The sequence below is a fragment of the Temnothorax americanus genome, unplaced genomic scaffold, assembly GCF_048541705.1.
Source record: "Temnothorax americanus isolate GAGA-0224 unplaced genomic scaffold, ASM4854170v1 Scaffold16, whole genome shotgun sequence".
Lineage (NCBI taxonomy): Eukaryota > Metazoa > Arthropoda > Insecta > Hymenoptera > Formicidae > Temnothorax > Temnothorax americanus.
Window position 1 is genome coordinate 3038042 of NW_027509297.1, and position 25437 is coordinate 3063478.

General features: G+C 36.6%; 1 protein-coding gene and 1 long non-coding RNA gene across 26 annotated transcripts in view; one reads left to right on the forward strand and one right to left on the reverse strand.

The window, feature by feature from the left end:
* LOC143895616 (CUGBP Elav-like family member 1-A) overlaps positions 1-25437 on the forward strand; it is a 553022-nt gene that overhangs the window by 490489 nt on the left and 37096 nt on the right. The gene's annotated exons all lie outside the window — the stretch shown is intronic.
* LOC143895627 (uncharacterized) lies at positions 1801-14011 on the reverse strand. Its single transcript, XR_013256380.1, has 3 exons — positions 13388-14011; positions 8180-8547; positions 1801-6850 (listed from the first exon to the last, which is right to left on the reverse strand). It is a non-coding gene; the product is annotated as an uncharacterized LOC143895627 (long non-coding RNA).

Genomic DNA, 25437 nt, shown 5'->3' on the forward strand with positions numbered 1-25437 from the left:
TAGCTAATTCGTAAGCAAGACACGTACCTGCCGTAATCGTACTTCGTCTTTCGCCTCAGTCGAATACCTTATCTATTGTTTATTGCATCCACGCAAAAACCCCGTACGGCGCGGCGTTTTGCATTTGCAACGATGGCGGTTCTCGATGGCGGAATCGTATTAGCATGCGAAATAGACGAAGAGCTCGTGCACTTTGCTCGCTCGCAGAATTTTCGCTTCGTCGCTATACTCGAAAGTAGCGATACTTTTCTTAATTTCTTGAAATACTTGGAATTATATGCAAATTTTATTATCATTCTATGTAAATTATACATTGATTGTAGATATAGTGAGCATAAGTTTCTGAAAAGTTACCATCAGTAGTATTGCTATCAATTTCAGCTTTATTTTCTTACATTTATTATTTTTTCAATCATTTTTTTATAAAATATATTGTAGGAGATGTCCTATGATATTAAGTACAATTATAAAAAATTTCGGAGCAAAAAACTCCGTAACGAACATGGAAAGCTCTATTGTTAACTATAGAGATTATAGAAAGTATTCTCAAAAGTATTCTTAGCATCAATATTACATACAAGAGTATAAACCGTATTTCGGTCACTAACAAGTGATAGCAGCTTTCTAGAGTCGGCTCTTTTCGTAGTAGGTTGTTTTTTTTTTCTCGACGAAAAAGCGATGGAGCGTGCGCACATGCTTGAGAATCATATTGGCGCGTGCCACATTTACGCTACCAGACGCGGGTAATATTTTTAAGTCTTTCGAGATAACGTCTTCAGAGAGAGAAGTGCACCGCACAAACAGATTCTCTCGAGTAGCTGTTTCTAAGCATGGCTGTGTTCTTGCGCTCGCTACCGTGCGGCCGATAAACATCCGGCGAATCGACGTTTCCACTTGCAAAAGAGCGGTTTGTTGTAACAGCGTCAAAGGAGAGAACTGGTTGGAGCTTATAACACGCTTTGTTCTCGTTTGTCGTTGAAAGTTCTCGCGATATCGATTCCAAGCGCAAACAATAACGCAGCTTTTAATAGGTCTCTCTCTCTAACGCAAAATATTTATTATATTTCTTTCTTTCTTTCTTTCATAACATTTTTAAAATTAATATTATTAATATTTACTAGAAAATTTATTTTTGTTGAGCATATATATAAAGATCAAAAATTAAAATATTCTATCTTTGACAAAAAAAAAGGAGGAAAGATGATATAAATATATTACTTAAAAATTGTAATATTATTTATTACTGAAATTGAATTATCTATATATATGAGATTATATTTAATATAATTTAGTTTAAAGTTATAAACTTAGGTTTCCATAATAGTAATTAAACGTTAATATTAATGTTTTATTAAAAGCGAACATAAATATATGACGCATTTAATTATAATCAATACCGAACAATATTTTGTGTTTAAGAATCTAGCGGATTTATAATTAAATTAATAAGTGAAAACATAAATGCATATGAAATAGCTTAATATCAGTATCAAATGATATGATATTTCATATATAAAATAAGTTATAAATATTTATAAAAGTTTAACAAAATCTCAAATACTGATTTATGAATAATTTTTTTATATATATGCCTTGAGAGAATATTGTAATAAAACTCTTCCATGAATACGATACATTTTCTCAAATTTTGTGTAAAGAAAACAATGCAAAATTATTCTTTTAATTATTTTTTAATTTTTATTATTATTTGTTTGTATATATAAACAGGAAAAGAAAAAATGCATGGACATATTTTATGTATAGAATTAGATGTGTAAGAAAAAAATTTTTCCTGGGATACACTTTTATTTTTTATTGTATATATTATTAATATGCAAGAGAGCACATGTCGTCCTCTACCTTTTTTTTTTGTGCTAAGCATTGTTCCGATTTATATAAAAAAAACCAAGGTTTTATTCGATTCGACATATGAAAATTAAATTGTTTTATAACAAAAACAAAAGAGTTGCGTTACTGTTTGTAATTATTCGTAAAAAAAACTATTTATAATTCTCATTCTGTAGATCTGTATATACACGTGTTCATAGATTGCTACGGAACGATATAACAATTAATAGTATACGGCTAAAAGTTTCTTTGGTGCAGTATTTTCTCATTGTTTGGCTGTTGCTCGAGGTCCTTCGTACAGTTTTACCAGTTACGTCGACCGCTTTGAAGTTTCCTGGACGCTTCGGTAGAGCGGTACGCACAGCGGCCACTGATCTGGCGCTAACGAGACTCTATTTGGACTCTTGAATATGCATAAAGCAAGCGCGCGAAGTGCTGGAAAGTAGATCACGAGGATCACCGAGTAAATAGAATCCACTTTGGTAAGCTTAAACCGCGACTTCGAATCGAAGTTTATGCACGGTGTTGTATACTTTGCGAGATTAGCAGGCACATATCTAAAAGTTAGGTACTTAGAATGTGCCTAAGTGCGATTAAATTTGGAATATTTAATTCTGATGTAAACTGCAACTTTAACGAGTAAAACATTCTACAAGAGTCATCTACACTTTGCATTAAGTAGATTTGCCAACTTATAGTCATAATATATGTTAAAGTATACATATTACTTTCAAAATCTTAAAATGTATCTTTAAAATCGTATATCATTCCTACTGTCATCATTTTCTGTTTGATGAATAATCTCTGAATAATGTGTCAGAAAAATTAAATTTCGCAGAAAGATAATTTTATATGATTTGATATATATTTTTCTACTTTAACATATTTTCTTTATATGTAAACGAATGCTTTCTTCATACACATTACAAAATATTTTAAAATTCATATTAAATATTCATTATTAATTAATATTGAAAGCTATATAAATGCGTCTTTCCTGCATTTAAAAAATTCCAAATTTATCGAAATATTTACGGTTGATAGGGATCATTCGGCATGTATATACATATATAGGCTACTCTTATATAATCCAATGTTAAACGCTAGATATTTAAGTGCCGAAACTGTAATGATAAATTTAGCAGGTCATGTCTTTCGAGATAATATGCAGCAAATGCGGTTGACGATGCGTGTGCACATCGGGAACCATGTTGAATCCGTATAACCGGTAATCCGACCAGACGATTAAAAGCGGCAGTTGTATGCAATGGCGTGACCTATTGCGGACCGACAATGCGTGTCCACGCATTTATGATTCGGATATGCGTTTGGCATTCGTTCCGCGCACACGGAGAAATATTTTGGCGTTGCCATAACGTCGCGCGGATCGCCGTAATGACTCGACGCGTCGCGCCGGCAGAATCCCGCGCGCGTAAAAATGGAGAGCGCGAATTCGAATACACAAATATCGCCGCTGCTGATAAAAACAGACCACGGTTTATCACGCGACAACGATTTTTTTGTGGTATTTCTGATCGTCCGAGCATTAGATTATTTTTGTTGCGCCCGTACATCCAATGTGTATACTGCAGTGACAGTACGTGGATGTCAACCCCGTCACTGGTTTATACTCCGGAGTAAATGTTTTAACAAATGCAAAATATACCGAAAATATTTTTGGCATATGCCTCAAAAGATGCCCCGTTTCAAATACTCACATTCTATTAGATTTATTACACACTAGCTTGATACCCGTGCTTCGCTACGATATATGTATATGTAACTACTTTAAATCAAAAACTAAGTTCATATCTCATCGAGCCTAAGAGATATTGAAGAACCTGTGAAAACATTTTACCATTTTTTACCCTCTGGAATAAGGAATATACTCCCTGAATTTCATGTTTCAAGGTTTAGGAATTTAGGCTGGGCGTTGAAGTCAGTGAGTCAGTCAGGACACTTGTGTTTTATATATGTACATAGATATGCAGATACACGTAACAGAATTTAAGGGATCTGAGAACTTATTGTGTGATAATTAATTGGACCATAGTTATGGAATACAGCAATTACTAGTGCAAACTCTCAATCTGCTCGAGAAGACCAAAAGCGACACTGATAATTAAATTTCCCCATATGCACCAATGATTGGGTGTGCCTCTATTGTATGCGACATGTATTCGCAAAAGGGGTATGTGCGTACTAGCCTCGCAAGTGACTACTGCGTAAGAAAAACAGATGCCTAGGAAATAGGGAGGAGCTATGCAAGTCGACTGGAACCGGGCCAATCACTTATATATCGCCATGTCTACTAACACTCCCAACGTTCGCGTTATATTACAGTCTGCGCGTTTAACGCCTGCTGCATAATAAAATCGTCTCTCATCGGGACACTAAATATTACTAACCACGAGATCCATGTACGCCGTCCAGCGAATGACAAACATGTTACACGTTGCTAATAAATTACGCTATGTTTTGAAAGTTTCGGAACGTAAGATGAACTATATCCGCACACATATACATATGTACACAAAACTAATTTATGATCAAGAATATACATATATTTTGCGTAAATTGAAGTAAAATAAAGTTCAGAAAATGGATTTTTAACCATTTGTCTGTCAAAAAACAAGTATTCAAATATAGTACCTGTACCTATTGAGATTCATTGTGTACAGAACATATACATCCATGTTATATATTAAACAATATTTTGCAACAATATATTTATTTTGCTACAAGTAGTCTCCAACAAAAGAATGAGAACAAATATATTTATTTGTATAAGAATTAATGCACGGCATGTGCATATGTTACATCGCGATTTAGTCAGAGACAGGCTTTCATCAATCGTTACAAATTATTTCGCATATGTAAAATTCATTTCACATAATAATCTTTCCCGATACAATAAATGCATACAAACCAGCTTTATTTCTCGTAATCGGTCGCAATCCTCTTCTGACTAAAGAGCATTAACCGATTTTATTTATTATACTTGACGGATATATATGTTCTCTCGACAATGATCGACCATTTAAACAGTGGATATTGACTGCGCATAGCATTAACGGCGTAATATTCATTTTGGAATTATTATTTATTTTAACAAAGCTGGCATTTAATGTGCTGCGAAAATACTTCACTGTGGAAATATAGAATCTCAAAAATAATCAACATAAATCTCATCTGATAAATAATACTCTTGATATATAATTCCGCGATGCTGCTTGTAAAATTTGCACTCGTAATGCGCGTAAGAGTTTTAGAACTAATAACTTTAATACACATTCGAATGAGAGTTTCATTAGCTATTATTCTTACGAATACGAATATTGGCAATACAATATGGCTACAAAGTAACTGGAAGACAAATTAAAATAATTTTACATCCACAATTAAAGTTTATAAGTCTTATTATAAGATTTATGACTTTGTTTCATACTTTGTACATTTACCTCACATACCTCACATACTTCTGTTGATGTGACATAAAACAGAGAAGACGCAAAGGATAACGATGATGAAATTAGAGTATACTTAAAAAATTTCTTTGCATCGTTTGCTATAAACTTCTCAACTTTATACAGTTAGTAAGAACGACATTATCCTTTCAACCATGTATATATGTGTGTGGTGACAGGGTTAATCTTGAACGTCAAGTAACATCGTGTTAATCAACGTATATTAACATATACTTTAATTTTTAAAGTAAATTTTTAGATCTTAAAATCTTTGAATTTTTAGGTACATGCTTGGATACATCCGTGAATTTTTTAATCTTTTAACGTCTTTCAATTTTTAAATTTGTTTAATTTCCACTCTTAAAAGAGTGTACCTTATTGAAGCTTTTTCGTGATGCTGATTTGGTTCTCTCACTGCGCTTGCTTCGTGAGCATCTGTCATCGCATATTTTGATTATAGTTTCGTGTCAAGGGCTTAATAGTGTAATGCAGGCCTGTCTAACCTGCGAGCCACTCGCGTGGCTCTTTCTCCCTCGGACTCGGCACTCCCACTTTATAAAGCGTAAATAAAAACATTTACAATACATAATCGTGCGTCATCAAGCTACATTAGTTACATCGGCTGTTAAGGAAAAACGTGATAATCTGGGGAAAATCTGAAGCAGTAAAAGTGGGATCGGTGACTCCCTCACTTCTGGCGGTTAGATAAGCCTGGTGTAATGTAATAGTATATAATATTATATAGGAATAATATAATATTAAAACGCTAAATAGTGCGCGTCTGGCGATGGTAGTATATATAACAAAAAAATTAATTTAATGTAAATATCTTGATTTAAAAGATTATAGATTTCTTTGATCAATATGTTTCAATCTTTTTGATATTTATTTATCGAATTTTAATATTTTTTTCAAGATGTTTGAAGTTCTAGTTTTTTTAAATTTAATAGGGTTAACGATTCTTAAAATTTATAAACATAACTCTTTGGATCTCTTTTACGAGGTTTCTGTCTTTTTAGTTTCATTAAATCTACACCAACATAAAAGCTCGCGATCTTTGTCGAGTCTAGAGAGAAACATGGCGTAATCTATTCTTCAGAATAGCTATTCCAATGTTTCCCTTGAGCTTCCCTTAACGACCTTTCGAAGACCGACGACGACATGAAACTTGCCCGAAGCCGTAATCTTCCTTTATCGAGCGACCATAAATCCGGGCACGAAATGACGATCTCTCGATTCCGGGATTTCGTTAACCGATGAGAATGCTGGAGATGGAGGACTTAATGAAGCAGGTGTTGCCAGGAGGAAATAGCGACGCGAGTAACACGGTAGGAATCCCGGTAACCCAACACTCGTCTACGCCTCTGTTTATCGCGGCTCAACGACTGTGAAACGCTGCCAAGTACAAAGCGTAGAAGGAACTGCATTCGTTACCGTGACGCGTGTTCCCGCGTAACGCTGTGGTTACGGATTACGTATTACATCACCGTCTTCCATCTTCTTTGAGCCAATGAGGAAATACGTATCGCCAAGATCTATGGGAAAATGAACGTATTTTAAAAGACACAAGAAATCAAAAAGATGTTAACTCTTCAAAAAAAATAGCAACATGTTAAGTTCAATATGAATCGAATAACTTTCTTATAATATTATATATAAGAAAGGTATTATCAGTGACAAAAATGTTTTTACGTATGCACTTATAATTGGAGCTCAAATAAGCGATGGTACCCGTTTGACTGTATAATGGTCTCTAGTCGCGCGGACATGCGACCTATTTACAAGAAATTAATCGCCGAAGTTAATATTCATGTCGGCAAGTCCCAATGGTATCGTTTATATCACGACCGTCATGGAATTGGTTTAATGTGAAACGAGGTAGAAAGTATACATAGACGTATATTAGATATAGTATTTGCCATTGCTATTGACTCCGACGTGTATGTAAACACAAATCGCTGGCATTTCAGCGCGCGGGGCGGAGCGGGAATTAGATGCAGCAATTGCACCGACCAATACTGTTTGGTGTCAAAACGCCGACATTTCGCGCATCGATTGCCATAGCTTACGATATTTGCGTCTCTATGAGCCATTTGATGCGACAAAATAAGGATTTGTTGCAAGCCCAGAAATACGATGTGCAAACGGAAATAAAGAATGCATTTACAATGAAATGTATAAATGTAAGAAGATTTAGCGATTTTATAATATATTACTGGGAAACGGCATTACCGTTTATTTAAATTTTTGATGATCGCAATAATTATTGCGATCAAAGATTAATCTTTGATATGTGCAAATCTTGCAGATACAGTTTATTTATTATTGAAACATATTGAACCGAATATATCTTGGAAGATATCTTGGAAAAATTTACTTTCTGTTATTTGAATAAGTCATTTATGTTAAGTTGCAAATTATAAATATGCAAGTTTAAAAAATGTTTATTTATATCACTAATATCGCGCTCGATTTTCAATATTTAAATTTAAATATTATATCTGATATATCTGACATATACTTAAATATATATTTCAAATGATATACATATATGTATAATTCAATATTTTTTATCTCGAATGCAGAACACATTAAGACTTTTTGCGACACATTATTTTTATACTTTGGAAAGAATTGACTTTATTCTATATAATCTAAAAAAAAATCTAAAATTTAAATCTATAGTCCAACCAACACACGAGTTATGCATGCATATATTTTAATAATAAAAAAAGAAAGGTTATAGATTTAGATCAGCTCTAGTTGTATCGTTTTTTAAGTTATCAAAATCGTTAAAAGATTTTTATTTTATTTTTAAAAAATAATGTCGCGTAATCTCGCGATAAATAAAACGGAATACCAACGAGCGTTCGATTCTTCTTGGGACGATCTCACATATGTATATTCGTCTGCAACGACGGAAGCCGAGATCGATAGAATCGCAGGAAGTCTGCGTCAGAAATTCAAAGGAGATTTCTCCAAATGTCGGCGGCACACGTGGTTGCTTGCATACGCGCCAATGCACGCGAGGATTCTCATCGATTATGTGCCAGGTTAACGACGACGAGCACGACGACCACGACGACGGTGGTATATGCGGGCGCGTATAAATAATGCATCATCGTGTCGTTCAAGGGAGGCAGCCCACAAATATCCATGAAACGTCGATGGCAACGATGACCTCGTGGCACTCGTGGATCGGTATAGTTATATCGTTCAACGCTCGTCGCCTCTAGAAATATTCGTATGTAAAGAATATTGCGACGTATCCACTATTTTTAGTTCAACATATATATAAGATATTCTCATCACAGTGAAAAAAAATTGAGTGTATAACACATACTATTCTCAATTTGCAACAAGCTGGATAATATGATATTATTTATTAATTGATAATTGAAAACGCCGACAATAATATATGGAATAAAACTAGGAATAAATTTTTTAATGGAACAGAAAAAATTTATGTTTAAGAAAAATTAAAAAATTTTTCTGATTTAAATGACTATATATACATATATGTATATTTTTTGTATCTTCAAAATTTACGGAGATAATAATATGCATTAAAATCATCTAAATTTACTATTTAATCTAGAAATAGCATTTTATAAGCCTCCTTATTTGTATTTTTATTTTGAAAATAGTGTCTTATACACAACTATTTTATATGTAATTGTATTCTTATCTATATTTTTTTTACTTATTTATTCACATTTTAATTTATTTATTTATTCCAGTTAGTGTGTGTGTGTGTGTGTGTGTGTGTGTGTGTGTGTGTGTGTGTGTGTGTGTGTGTGTGTGTGTGTGTGTGTGTGTGTGTGTGTGTGTGTGTGTGTGCGTGCGCGCGCGCGTGCGTGCGTGCGTGCGTGCGTGGTGCGTGTGTGTGTGTGTGTGTGTGTGTGTGTGTGTGTGTGTGTGTGTGTGTGTGTGTGTAATTAATATAATTTTTTCTACTTTCTCTCTTATCTACATATTCTCTATAGAATCTAGATATTAAGTTTAAAAAAAAAACTGATTCGTTATTCCGTCTGTTGTAAAATGGTAAAACATATTATTTTTGGTTTGAATTTAGTTGTTTTCTCTTTTCCTGAAACACACAGCACGCATTAGGATAGATACATTGCCGCATCGAGAATGGAGAGTTCGGTTAACCGACTTTTGATTTTAGCGCGACCAGCAATGCAAATCCATAGCTGCATGAAAGTTTTGGACGAGTTTTGACAGAATTTACACGTGCGTTAAGTTTGCGAACTGGCGCAGAAATAACGCGAATTGAAACTAATTTACGGAATATTGTGGCGTCTAAAAACAGGGTTACGTTCCCGTTACACAATTTATCGGTGTTTTTGCATAAAACCAAGAAAAACAGTGTGCATCGTCTGGCCCCAATGTTTAGCCAATTGTTTATGTTGCACGCATACAACATACATGTTCGCTTTGTTTGCAAACGCCGTGGTAACGATGACGCATATTTGGCACGAGATATGCCTTAAGAATTGCGTTGCACAAGACGAGACGCAAATCACATTTTAATACAACCGTTAAAAAATCGGAAGCCGATAAAAATGATTACCTGCATGATGGCAAAATCAAGATTGAACGATAAAACTATTTGTCTATACAATTCACATGCACACAAATTATCTCTAACTTCAGATAATTATTTTTTTCTTTTTCCAAAATATTGTGGTTTCTAATTTTTAAAATGCCGTTTTACGAAGTATTTTGTAAATAATATTTTGCGACAAAAGTTATGCATATTTCGAACGAGGGCTTATTTATTTATTTCTGTATGTATGCGGAATGCGCGAACGGGTTTGGCAAATATTTGGTAAAAGTCAGTCTGCGGGTTTTTGGCTTCGGTCGTGAACTCCAAACATGATCCAACAGGCGGCGAGAGAAACTATTTCGTTACCGGAGCGGAGCGGAGCGGAATTTAGGTTTTCCGCTAGTTTCGGGAAAAGTTCCGTCGGGTTCGACGACGGTGCAACTTCCTTCGGCAACAAAGCGACTATCCGGCCGCCACGGGCAACAAATAAATACCCCGAGGGATTACTCACGATAATCGACAGTGTTCGTGAGCAATCAAAGTTTGGCGACTGTTGGACCGTATAGCGTTCTCGCGAATAAGAGTGATTAGACACTCGAGCGTCGTATTCTCCGTACACCTCGTTAACGCTCGTAATGTTCAGCTCAATTAGGATTGTTCTGCGTTCGGTAATATATTTCAGCTACTATTTAACAAATTAAATTGAGATTATCTTTATTATCATTAAATTATACTTTACATATATACAAAATGTCTTCCGGAATTTAAAAACTTGATAATATCTCTTATAGCGGAATCAAATTATTTTAAAGAGACAAAAATCGGAGAGCGGCTCTTATTTCTTGAACTTCTTTCATTTGCAGAGTATTAAATTTTGAAAATATTATCTATTTTTTTTAACCATGTGTGTACATGTACATGCAGGCAATATCTTTACCACATTTCCATTCTTAAAACGTCGCATTCAAATAGAATGATATGTAAATAGCGTTGTTATCACCTATAGGCACTTACAATTAGATGAGTGGACTTGTCGTAGAACTTGTTTCTACATAAATTATTGTATTTGCTTATAACCTTTAGAGTCATTCTACTAACTGTGTTAATTTTCCAAAATTATAGTCCACGTTATCTTGAAATCTATCGATCATTATCAACTATGGACTTGCTCATGCGATGCGCCAATGGCCTGCTCGCAAACGTTGCAACATATATTGGCTTCATTTTGCGCATGAATTTATCTCGTATTAGAACCATGCACGATCGTGTTAGCGGTGAACAGATCGCACGACCGGGTGATCGTGCCGGATAATCAGAGTTGTCGCGTCCAAGGACTTTGATGGATTACGCGAGGACCGCCGACGAGTCACGCAACTCGATCGGCGGTGAACCGATAGAACGTGTGGCTATACGGTCGTTCGACGTGCATCGCGTCGACGCATCTGCGAATGGACGAATTATCGGCGCGTGCTCCCCGGGGACGTTTCGCGATACCTCAAGTACGACGCTCCTTCGGCGATCCCGATCACGAACTCGTCATTTTCGTCGTTGGGCGAGAGCTCTCGCGTTTCCGCGTCTGGCTGACTCGTGATTTCCATCGCGTACGCGTACGTGCGGAACGCACGCGCCGCTGCTCTCGCACTCTCTAGCTCTCGTGACTATTGTTTCGGGCACGCGAGCCGCGACGCTGCGTTTCTCTGCCTCGTTGCGATGCATCACGACAGAGCGCATCGTAAATTTGCGGTCGTGTCTTTACCGAGGTCGAATTGTTATTCGTTTCAGGGAATGGGTCGAAGGCCGATACAAAGAACTCGCTCCTTCTCGATTAAAAAAATTTTCGTGTTTTGATACCGTTGAAAAATTCAGTTATAAGGCTACTGTCAATCTCTACTTCGCAATCCTGATGAATAACTGATGTGACACCTACTCGAATCAAATGACGTTTTATTAATTTAGGCAATTTTATATTATTATATTTATTATTAATGTAAACTAATGTGATATTAAAATTAATATAAATTAATATTACGTAAATATTATATAAATTTTTATACTTGGCAGAAAATAATGAGAAATTTTTTTTAACGTATTTACTCATGTCTTTGTGATTTTAACTTAAAAAACCAGAACAAAAAGTTTAATAAGCGCGCAATCACGGAGTTGGATTAACGTTAATTAAGTTCCTCTCTCCACAATCTATTCTGTGTAACTTTGAAATCGTTACACCAAAGATAGTCACGCGTGTATATACGTCACACTGTGATCGCCTGGCTAGCCTTTACTCATTTTGCTTGCCATTTGCGAAAATCGCGTGCTGCGCTTCGGAAGGGAACGAAACGGTGCATGAATTGCGACAAAGGGAGGGAGAAAGAGAGCGAGAGCGAGATAGATTGGGTTCGCTGAATCACTATGAACAGATACCCAAATGAAACATACAAAGCGGATATCCGGTGCGTTCCAAGGAAATTCCGAGTTACCAAGCGAGGATCGACTGCGCGATACTACTGTGTGGCTGCCTAGTTAACGAATTGGTATCAAATCGAATGCAAATCTAATATCGAAACCCTATAGCGATCGGTGACCTCAGTCGTATATAGAACAGACAGAAATGAAACGACTATGGAACTGATATCAGACAGATACAAAGCCGCTGTCCAAAACGTTAAGTGAGAACGTTTAAATGAATAGTAGATCGATATCATTGCAATATTCATCAAGCAAACCTGTGCCGAAGCGATGCTTCGGTATCAAACCAAGATTCTGAACAGATAAGAAAGCAGAGATCAAAAACAAATTACCGTTGTAAGCAATTTCATAGACGAAGGATGAGCATAGCATATAATAAACTTAAATGTTAAATATTAATTTATTCAATAACGAAAAAATGATTGAACGTTATAAATAACCGAATGTTTCGACTTTACTCGTCAGTCTTCATCAGCGGTGAATTAATTACTTAAATATTAAATGATAAACTTGAAATATGTAAAATAACATGTCGAGGATCGATGTCGGGGCTTAGAGTAAAATAATCAAGCGTAGATAATTGATGATAATACAGTATGGTAATAAAAGTAATAGAGCGTCCGAAAAAATTGATTAAGTTTATTGTTGCTGTCAAACTGCTGTCAACCAAATGTCCAATTAATTATCAAAACAGTATTCACAATAAGCAGGAAAGTCTCGTCGATAAACATCTGGCACAAATATCAAAACAAATATAAACTGAACATTATGGGAATATCAATTAGGGACCAATAGATCAGGAATTATTGATCATCGTCCGTAAACACACATAAGCTGACTCGGCGCTCAGTAGTTCGACAGGTCTGACTAAGATGTATACAAGCGCGCGCGCGCGAGAGAGAGAGAGAGAGAGAGAGAGAGAGAGAGAGAGAGAGAGAGAGAGAGAGAGAGAGAGAGAGAGAGAGAGAGAAGAACACGCGCACTTTCGAAGTCGTTGCCAGACGCGTGGGAGGCAGAAGGGGATCAGCGACAGCGCTCGTGCAACCGTACTCACATATACACGCAGGAGGAGGCGGCTACGAGCTAGAATGAAAACACCACGAGGAGCTCCGAGGGAGTGTTCGCGGCGAGCGAATAGGTAGGAGTCACGAGTGCACGCCGCGCGGCAGCGGCGGCGGCGGCGGCGGCGTGGAGGTGACGAGCGGCGGCGGTGTGCGAGGCCGTACCTCAAGAGTCGGCATCGCCGGTTCTCTCACTTGTTGAGTGCGCCGAGTCGGCGGAGTCGGCGAGTCGACGACGACGAGCAAGAGTGCACGGACCGCGCGGACCGACCGAGAGACGACACGACGGACGCGGCCGCTCGGTGTAACGGTGTTTCCGTTTTCCTCGCGGAGAGAACCCGGTCGCGCGCAAAGGTCGCGGAGGGTCGCGCGAATCGTCACCGCGAGGGGTTGAACACACGCGGCGAAGTAGTCGATACGCAGGGGGTGACGCGAGGTGGTAGTGGTGAGGGGGGGGGGGGATCCGTATACACGCGGTGCAGCCACGTGTGACCGACGCGCGCGCACACACCGCACAGTTGCGACGTCGCCTCTCGGCGAGCGGTCTCTCGGTGAGGCACAAAAGGCGCGCTACGCGTGTGTACGTACGCGAATACGGCGCGGTATGCACGGCGGTATTACGTTATTAATAATAAAGGAGCACGAGAGAGCGCGGAAAGAGCCTTCCGGGAAAGGCGGTGCGGCTATTTTCGAGTGCCAGCGAGAGAATTTCCGCCGGCGCGAGGCCGCCGTCGTCCGCGAGCAACTGTCGGCGAGTGGATGCCCATCGCGATACGAGAGGTACCACTGGGACCAGGTCGTGTCACAATGAATTATAGCTCGTGCGACGTGAAGATGACACAGTGAGGTCTTCATCGAGCGACTCCGACTGCCGTTCGGAATTTATACATCATCGTTATTCTTGACTATTACTTCGCCGTTATTGTGTCGTCGCTTATTGTTGCAATCGCGCATAGTAGTACCTTCTGTGATAGCAAAGTCACCTGTTCCGTCAAGAATCGTCGTAGCTAGTGCTCGTTAAAGTGAATAAAATGTGATGCTCCGATTTCGAACCGCAGGCGCTGATGCATCATCTATATAGCGTCTACTATTGTTACTCTCGGTTATTGTTATCTTGATTATCGTGTATATCGGGATTGCATAACTTCCGGATGGTAGTCGGTTACATAATATGATCCAGTAATGATCGGTAGCTCAGAAGAAGCAATTACCGAAGACGGATACGCATCAAAGAGAGACAAGCACGTGTTGCGTTTTCGGTCTCGCATTCGTGTCTTTCGATTTGATCCGGAAACCGCGAGGATTTCGATACCGACCAATGCAGCGTAATGTCCTTGCATTCTTTCGTGTCGCGAAAATAAGTTGAATTTTATTATTGGTCGAACTGACCGCGATTACCGCGGCGTGTATGAAAAATCGTGGGATCTAAGGAGTGGAAAACTTGGTTGTGTCATGACGATAGTCTGACGGTGTATCCGGAGAGTGAAGGAACGTCGGCGAGGTGGAAACTCTTCGACGACGAAGAAACCGGAAGTGATACGTGATGGCGATGAAGAGCCAGAAACACCGGTATGGCACCGGTACCAACATCGGTCCTCCCAAATCTCATTATCCCGCTATCAGCCAGGCTTATTGGGCGCCACAGCCGCAAACCGCACCTTATTCCGTTCCAGGTACTGACTTATCAATATCCCAGATAACACAGTTAGATCTGCGCGGAATAATTGTTCTGTAGGATTAGTCACGAGAGCAATTGTGACAGAGCCGCTTCTTTGTCATCTGCACGAGGCCAGAGGCCTCGATATTTTGTACTTTAATACCAAACATATTTACTGAACTCTTTAAATCCGTAACAATATAACGTCATTTGTATGACGTTCATATTCGGTAAATGAGTTTCGGCTTATGCAAATATAACTCAAAATATATGTAACCAGAATTACAGATGGAACTTCAAATTCAATTGAAAATAACTTGTATTTACGTTGAATATAATGCATCGAATTCAGAACGAGAAAGATACTTTCAGCGTAAATGTAATAAACAAGCAAAAAGAATATGAAATATTAACTTAAGAATAATTATGATGTTAAAATGATATACTTATTATTTGAATTTAAAAACGGAAATTTTTAACTTGATTTATTTCAGTCATATATGAATGTGGTTCTATCCTCGTAGACAAATTCATTCTCTGATTAGATAAAAAAGGATTTGTGTGGGGGGGGGGGTTTGTTTTTGTAAGATTTTCTCGAACATGACTACATGCTCCGAATTTTTATAATTAATTTAAACACGTGATCTACGTTGTATAGGGGAACGGGGTATAGCTCCGGACAATGGGTAGCCTCGGACATTATTAAAATTCAAGTATACCGCGTATCTATGGCCATTGTTGAAACATTCTGCACATGTCGAGATACGCAGAAGGGAATATTAGAATGTTTAAACAATGGCTCCCCTCTAATCTATATAATAATAACCTTGTAAGGATCGTGCCAAGTAGGTGTAACCGTGTAAAGATACACTGTGAGGAATTCATATTGTGAAAGAGGCTTGTGAAACATTGATCAAAGCACAAGCTTCTTACTTAACCTTTGTATTTAAATTACATTTAAATCGAAGTACCCCGACGTGCTTCCATGAGCAGGAAGATATATATGTATAGCAAAATACGTTATCTTCTTGCATAATATATCTTTTACTTATTTTGAAATGGAAAGTTTTCGAATACATAGATTCGTGTCACTTGTAAAGAAAGAATTCATTTTATCGATAGCTATACCTCTAGTATCGCTTAGATTATCTACCTTTTATCTTTTTTTGTTCCGATGGTACGTCGTTATCATATATTGATTTACATAGGACAGAAAAAGAGATACTGTCGTCTAGATCCTAAATAAATTTTAAATTTTAACTTGAAGATAGGTATATTTTTAGATGAATTTCTTTTTAGAATGCGTATATGTATACAGGGTTATCGACTAATCTAGGATAAGCGGCGAATTATCTATAGGTACAACTAATGTTTTCAATATCTTGTCAGTATCGTGATAAAATAGTTATTACGATAACAGGTATGTAAACATGTTTAGCATAAGCAACATCTCACGCGAAGTTCATGCATAGTTAATGCAACCCGACAAGCCCATGTGACAAGTCCGCGGGAATGTAATAATCGTTTATCTCGAGTCGCTTCCTCCTTCGATAATAATTATCCGCAGAAAAGCGGCAATGACCGCTTTCGTTTGCGATGATAATTCGTTCGAAATGCGCTGACGAAAAATCAATTTATCGGCTCGGGAACGATGAGGCTCGGAAGGTGACACCGGCGGTCCGTCAAAGTCGGTGACGTTATGAATAATCAGAAGCGATTTGTGAACCGTCGAGGAAAATGAATAAGTACGTACGTACCTGCATAAATATACATGACCGCGTTGCGTGTACCGCGCGCGCGCTTGAGCCATCACTATTAATAAAATAAAGGTATCCCCCGACTCTGCATTGGACGTGTACGTGCATGTCAGTGCGCCGCCAGTCAATATCCGCGACTCCCCAAGACGTCCGAAGGGATCCTCTCTCGCAGACTATTTTCGGCTGATCGTAACTGGCAACATTCATCGCTGACATTTGAACCCTTTAATAGCTCGTACTACATATGGCCCGTACCCATGTGTAATACGACCATATTTTTTTTGCATAAATCAATTGTCCAATCTATGTAATAATAAACGTAAAAGAGAAGCTAAACTCCGTACTTTTTTTTTTATTTTTCAGTTTTAGACAAATAATTATTCATTATTGCTACAAACTTAATTTCAATTACTGTTTAATAAATAAGTTTAATAAATGAGAGAGAGAGGGGGGAGAGATGTAGAGAGAGAGAGAAAGTAAGCTGAGTAATAGCATATAGATAGCCAAGAACATTAGAAAAAATCGATTTAAAAATAATCCAAAAATCTGTTATCAATCTGTTGAGATAAACTAAACATTCTACATAAGATTAAATTTTCTTTGCTTCGATGATAACTTTGAACTTTTGAAATTTTGACACAAATTTCTACAAATACTAATTATTTGATTAATGGCGGAAAATTAGTGATTACAAATTTTTTCATTGTTTTTAATTTTTTTAAAGACAGTAACATTGTTAGACAGTCATGGGGATATATTAACAGAAGTGCTTAGAACAATGCGGTCGTGGGTTTGGCAAGAGCGAAAGTGTGTTTACAACATTCTCATAAAGCAATTATTGCAAAGCGGCTGCATTACTGATCGCGTCGCGGCTAAAACGAGGTTACTCATTCCATAGATTTCGCGCGCATAATACGATCAGAAGGTCACGTTCACTAGACTTGATCGACTACATGCACATATTCGCGTGCTCATGCTTAACTTTTGATTATCTATCGAAATAATACGCATTATTTCAATACTTAGGTACAGTAATTTCACAATTTGATCCATAAACCAAATCTTGAAACTTGACATAGGAAAACCAAAATGTAACATCTAAGTGTAATACCTCGATGCAATTATTCGCAATTATTTGTGACTTTATGAAGTATATAAATTTTTTGTGCCAAGTAATATAGTTTTTAAATCTTACAACGTAGTGATGTTTAATTTGGCAAATCATATTTCGACATGTACATTTATCTTCTGTACCACCTTTAATAACTGCTTAATATCAGATTACGTCTCGGATTACATTTTGTTTTGCTCTTTTGTGTCATTAGTTTGGAGCGAGTGTGCTTGGAACACTATACGTATTATTTACACTTCTGATTTATGTGAAGTAAACAATATGTGTCTCGTTATTAATTTGTTCTATCTGCTAATTATCCATTTTTCCAAACTACAATATAATTCTTGCTTCAAGTTACGGATATTAATTTGCCAATGTATTGGCAAGTTAAAAAACGGACTTACAAAAGAAGGATTTGATCAATTTTTGGATCGGTTAGACGTTTTCAGGATTCATAAATCACACGTAATGATTTTAACGTCAAGCATCAAGCGTGCGTCACGAGGAACAGGGCATTTTATTCTTCAGGCAGTTTCCATTTTTCGCAGTTTTGAGACACGTGGGCGTTCTCGTCGAGCGCGTTTACTCGACAATAGATTTTGCACGAGCAGAAGCGCTTTACGACTTGCCCGGCGATGAAGATAATTTACGGTGATTTGTCGACACGTTATTCGTGCGCTATCGTCCAAGGAATTCACGCTGCTTTCCACATACACCGCGATATATGAGCGCGAAAAATAGCACGTAAAAGTTTAATCATTCGCCTTTCAAGCACGTCGTATAACCCACTTGCCATTTTTTGACGTTTGACCTCGATAGTATCTACAATTTCCATTTACGGGAATTACCAGTCCATATAATGGAATATAATTGTACGCGTAATGTATGCGCGAGATAAGAAGCGTAAAATTCTTTTTTACATTCAAACTATCCTCTTGAAAGTCACGCTTAAGTATATTAACACACACAAAAAATGATAGAAAGGATATACGTACTCCGGTTTCGTAACGACGTAACCTACATTTTGCGGTATAATATTTCCTTTCTTTGATTTCCAAGTCAAACGACATTATTGTCCTAGTTCTTAAAGCATTGATATTACAAACATGCAAGCATCCTTGAAACAGTCGCAAATTATAATTATGTCCTATAATGCCGCTTAGTCAGTCAAAGGACTGAGAAATTGAAATCGCATGAAGTTTTGTGTACAATGCGAAACGGGATACAATATATCGTAACTCGACAACTGCTCTGTACAGCAATGAATCTTTCATTTCAATCTTTGCTATATTAATACATTTTGAATTTCTCATAACACAAAACATGTATATGTACCCATTGAACATTATCAACATTTTAAAAACAAGCGAAAGTATAATCAAAGAGCTTTTGTGCTTCAGAAAGAAATACTTTCATATAGCCCACCATCATAAATTGAACTATTTTAATAGCATTGTATGTCTTGTACTATACTTTATTTCTGAGTACCTGAAATGGAAACGAACAATCAGAAGTACTCGTAGAAAAGTAGCTTTGCCATGTGTGAGACAAGGTAGAGAGTCAAATGCAATTTCGCTATCGACTATCGATTGTTTCGCAAAGACAAGCAGACGTGCAGCTCGACCTCAGCTGTTTGTTCGACAACTCACGCGAATTCATCGCTATCGATATGTCAAGTGACGTATATACGTAGACGATTTTTCGTAAGCTTGTCTATGCACACATATCTCTGAATAATCAATGCAAACGGGTCATCCGCGCATCATTACCGGTTTCAACGGTTTTGCATTGAACTAATGATCCTCCTATTTTTTTGCGTAGCCCGCTAAATTCGTCTTCGGCTTTTTTCGCGTGGACAGAGTCGCGAAAGGAAGAATACTGCTGCGTATAAGTATTCTTATCGCATGTCCGTTACACGTCCGCAAGGTAAAAATATTTAACGCATTTCGCAAGGTGCTAATCAAGATGCGACGGGCATATCCGTTACCCAAATAAGATGGTAGTGTGTCGACGTGACTTTTCCAAGTGATTCGCTGGCTGCTGCTTCGTATGTGCTTCATTCGTCGAGCATAGCTCCGACATTTTGAAACTCTGACTCGAAAAAATGTTTCTGATATTCTTACCAAGTACTTCTTGGTATCGTCCGTATGAATGTCAAAAGTAAATTCTAAAATTGCATAAACTATATGGTCCGTTTGCGATCTAGTCTTAATATTTAGAGTATCCGGTGTTAATATCTAATATCCAGCTATTTTTTCAAGAGGTTCTAACAATTTTTTATCAGAAAAATAATAGATATTATTATGATAGATCGACCAATGAATTACTTATGATTGAAAAAATTATATCCAATATTTATATTAAAATTTTCAGTGCTTGGATAAAATAAAATAGCAGTTTCGCCGTGACTAAATCAGTTTTCTTTCGTCAATATCGCGAATACCTCATCTAACGTAAGCACACACGTCTCACAATAACAAACTCCACGTTGAAAAATGATAGCGTTGTGTACATCAACGCAAGCGATATTGGGTTGCAGCAACGCGAGTATCTTCGACTAATAAAACTAGGCATGGCTATCGTGCAGTTCTTTTGATGAGGTAGTTATTGGTAAGACGTTATAAAAATCAAGAAAAGTAATGAAGCAGAAAAAGAAATTGAGATGCTTAATATAGAAAATTTCATCCAAACATGATAAGAAATGCTCCAATATTTGTTAAAAGTTGATACTTTTAACATTTATAAGCAATATAAAAAGATTATAAATAATGAAAAGCATGACAGTTTTGGATCTGTATAACTTTCCGCAACATTCAATCTGGATAAGAATCTTCATTAGGCATAAATTGAAACGTCAGTAATGTAGTAGCTCGGTGCATCGATTCGAAATAATCGATAACAGGTGTCGCAGGCGAGGCGGAAAGCTCTGCAGATGAGAATTGTGCGTGGAATTCCGAGGGAGGAGAATACAATAACGAACACACTTTCAAACATCCTTGACTTCCTTATGTGCATTGCAGGCACGCGGGAAGTTACGTAATATATATATATATATATGAAACCCGTCGAGTCACGGCAAAGCCAGGTAAGAAGGATACGGCAAGAAAACGAGAGGAGGTATCGCCGTGTAACAAAATCCTTTGTCAATGTTTCTGCCGCGTCAGATTGTCCCGTGGAATCAGAAATCTTTCTTTGAGGAGTCGTCGACGGCACCGTCGCGCGTCGCTTATCTGAGATCTTTCTAATGAGCCCTTTGCGGATTGAAATGGAAAATGCGCGCGTTCAGCTAATACAAAATAAAATCTTGCGATTTTCGCAAAATATACCATGGCTACGTACTGTAAATTTTAATAACGATTTAGGAAAAATACTTTTATTATTTTTATTATCAATTTCTGAACATTTTATTATAAAATTATTACATATCATGATATTTTTCAAAATTTTTTAAGCTTAATATTGACATTTAAGCGTAAAAATATAAATTCCACATACATAATGTATACCTAATATAAAAACTATTACTTGCAGAGTGAAATTTTATTTATTTAATGCTCCAATTAATTTCCAATAGCTCAATTAATTAAATTGAAATACCTACTTTTTTATAAATTAAATTTTACTTCACGAGAGATTTATAATAATTTCAAAATGTGATATATCGAATTAGTCAATTAAAAAAGACGAAGTATAAATTTAAAAAAATATAATAATTGGTATTAAATTTAATATTTAAATATATTTGCAGATAAAAAACTATACGACTTATTGCGTTAATTAATTTTATATATGAAAATTTGTGTCGATTGGTTTGATCTGTCACAGTTTATTAAAGAATTTTTTTTTACTTTTAACCAAAAAATTATAGATGCGTGATGTCAAACTAGTTATGTAAATAGCTCTCATAAATATTCTTGTATAAATATATATTAGGTCGTAAAAAATGTCAGGTGTTATATTTAAGTCCTATTGCATCAATAATTACCTTTATTTTCACGTCACTCAAGTCGCGTCATCAAAATATATAAATAATTCTGGCGACTTTTTATATATATAAAAAGAACTGATGCTATATATGCGCCAAATTGAAAGCTATTTTAGATAATATAAGATAACAGATTTTCCAATTTTTTTTTTAATGTATGTTATATTTCACGCATTACGAATAATTTACGTTATTTATGTAGATTGTAATCTATTTAATAATCCAATTGGTGTATTTAATATTTAATTAAGTTTCGCATGCATTTATACAAATGAGAATTGACTTGGTTTGGCTTTCCTGTTGCATAAGTTATCCAGTCGTCGAAATTGTTTTCATTCGGCGAATTATAATATACTAACTAGAATGTTCTTCAGGAAGTCATGTGGCCTTGCAGCTGATGCAAACATATACGAAACGAATATGTCCAGAGAACAGTGAATTGCGTTATGCGTAAATGCGCCATTTTTATGACGTGCGGTGACTCGCTTATATCTTTTCTTGCGATTGCTTCAGCGATGAGGCGGCTAGCGAGGAGTTAAGTATAGTCAGGTGATGTACGTGTTTCAACGTATGTGTGTGTGCTAATGGGTTGCGCAAGCGAGACGAGTCGCTACGGTTGCACGTCGATGCTTGACAAACTGCACGTTTCTAATGCACTTGGTTGCATTAGCAAGCAGCGACGGTGGCGTGATATTTCTTCCGCCGTGACTCCGTTTATACAGACTGCAGTCCTACTTAACACGTTCGCCACGTCCCGTTCAAGGCGATCAAAAAAAATAGAGAATTAAGTTGATTGAGACGTTAGAGCATAACGCGGTGCAAATGATACTGCAATTTGCAATCGAGTAGACAAAATTACTAGTAACTCCATATCCAATTTTTAGCTACTTGGAGATCAAATCTGAACCCAACGCTTTTGTTTCAAAAATCTATAAAAATATTTAACAAATTGTACATAATCTAATATTTTAAAATTATTACGATAAAAAGAAATAATCAAAATTTATTATAAATTCAATGAGCAGTTATCCTCCAGAAATTCTTCCCTTTTTATTTAAAACTCATTTAAAAATCTGTAGTTGGTGTGGATATTTTTTTTTATTTAACTATACACTTATTAATGCGTGTGTTAGTATAAGTTTGTTGCATCCGGTTATACAATATGAGGTAAACGTACGTCGCTCCGTGAAATTCATATCTAGAGGAAGTTCCACGTCGGTCATAATATTTTCCAGGACATAATATGCATCCGCATATTTCTTCAGAGATGTTAAAAAATTAATTTTCTCGTGCGCGGTAGGGCGAGACATCGTTTCGTTTCGCATCGTGTCATTCCTACGGCAGCGCGACGTCGTTTTCTATTCCGCGAAATACAGAGCCCTCGAGCGTTTCTCTCAAAAGCGCAACTTTACGAACTCAAGGAAAGTTAAGGTTCCGTGCGATGCGAAACGACATCGCGTCAGTGTGTCAGTAGACCGGCAACGAAACGAGTTTCTTACCCGGCATTTAAACGTAACCGCAAGGTACAGTTCCCTTCGCCGGCCACGATTTGGTATATTTTCGATCTCTTCTTCACTTCAATCTCCTCTTCACCGAGATGATCTACATTCGAGAGTATCAGTGAGAATTACAAAACCAAAATAAAATTTGTGTAATATATAAAGTTATATGTAAATCAAATCTCGGCGCGCTTAGACGATACACAAATTAAATTAGGAAAAATAACAAAGATTTTATGAATGACGAATTTATATTTATTTCAATTATTAAACGAAATTATTTAAATTATTAGAAGGATTGGGATATAAGTATAACAAATTTGCGTCTATTTACATTGAAACTTACGCAATCCAAAGTTTGTGTATTGTCGCAGGATAACCCACGAATAAAAAATTGACGACAATGAGAGTAAGGCCAGTCAACTATAAGAACCGAGGTCAATGTTGAAGTCGTAGCGGCCGACTTCGCAGTTTTGCCGGTTGCGTTCCGCTGAGAAATGAATTGGCAATGGCAGGGAGAAGGCGCCTCCCGTTGCTTCACGATTTACACGCGACCCAGTCTCAGCTGATCGAGAAGTGGTCATTGGCCCCAGCACGAGTCTCCACATCGTTTGGCTCGCGTGCGATAAGCGGCTGCATTTGATTAAAGTGCCTTGTTGTCTGTTTCGTAAACCTTGACTTGATGATTATGCGGATGACAAGGATGAACTTGGCTAAACTTTCGTAGGAAATGTAACGAATCAATATAACATACTTACTGAATTTTTGTTTCATATTTTGCATACATTTATCTTTTCAATTTTAATCAACTTTTCTTTCAAGTGATTCAAGTCTCAATATACATATTGCTGTGAAGGTCTATTCATATCGTAAAACTTTCAATATGACTCGCTGTATATTTTATAGTTTAGATTTAGATGAAATCAGAAATCAGAGCGTGTATTAAATTTTTTCAAAAAGCCATTTGGAAATTGCCGTTTCTTTATGAAGAATATAATGAAAGATGATATATTTCCTATTCAGAACTATTCTACAGCGTGTCCTATAATTGTATCGTAACTGGGAAAAAAGAGTGCTAAAAATGTTTAATACTAAACTTCAAGTTGTTAATAATTTTCCTAAATTTAAACCAAGCAATTAAAAGCAATTATTTTTTGATCATCAAATGTAACTAATGCTAATTCAGTGAAATATTTATACCGTGCGTACCAAAAGCTCCTGGGCCCGACATGGACCTTTAGACCTACAATACAATAAGATCGTCTATTGGCCCTCTTTGAATCTTCCAACTTTTATCTGAAACATTTTTCCAATAAATCAATACTTTCTGAAATAATTGGATATTCCGGAACCTTTGGTATATACGCACGGTATATCGAACGATTCAAATTGCTGTATTCGAAGGAAATATAGCAATCGCCGAAACGATCCGAGCTGACGCGGACGTGGAGAGGGATTTCACTTGTGACACTTCTTTGCACGTTAACATGCATGCGTGTTCCGCTTTCACTCGTATCGCTAGTCGTGCCGTCCCTGAAAAATCACGTAATTCGTTACGCTCGGCGAATTCCTATCCAGCAAACTCGACTAAATTGCTGAAAAATAAAATGCTCTGCAGACATGCTTTTTTACTATTTCAACCATCGCAAATATAGCAACTTCAATTTTTATCTGTTATTTGACGATTATATCTCGACCCTGTAATAATTCATTTCACGTTATCAACCACATTAAATTCGCCTTTTTTTCGCATATAATGCTATAGACTTTAATATTGTCCGCTTATTTATGATAAATCATATTTTACAAATCGTAGTATATGTTGCAAGATATGTTTAATGTTATTTTCGACTTTTAGCGACAGTTTTTATCAAGTAAAATATTTTTTTCAAAGCAACTCGCTACTTAAGAACTTATATTACAAAAATATGGGCGAATTTTAATAAAAAATATAAAATTAAAAGAAGAAAAATACTACTAATTTTCTCTACAAAAGAACATCAAGTTTGTCTAAAAATTAAACAAATCTAT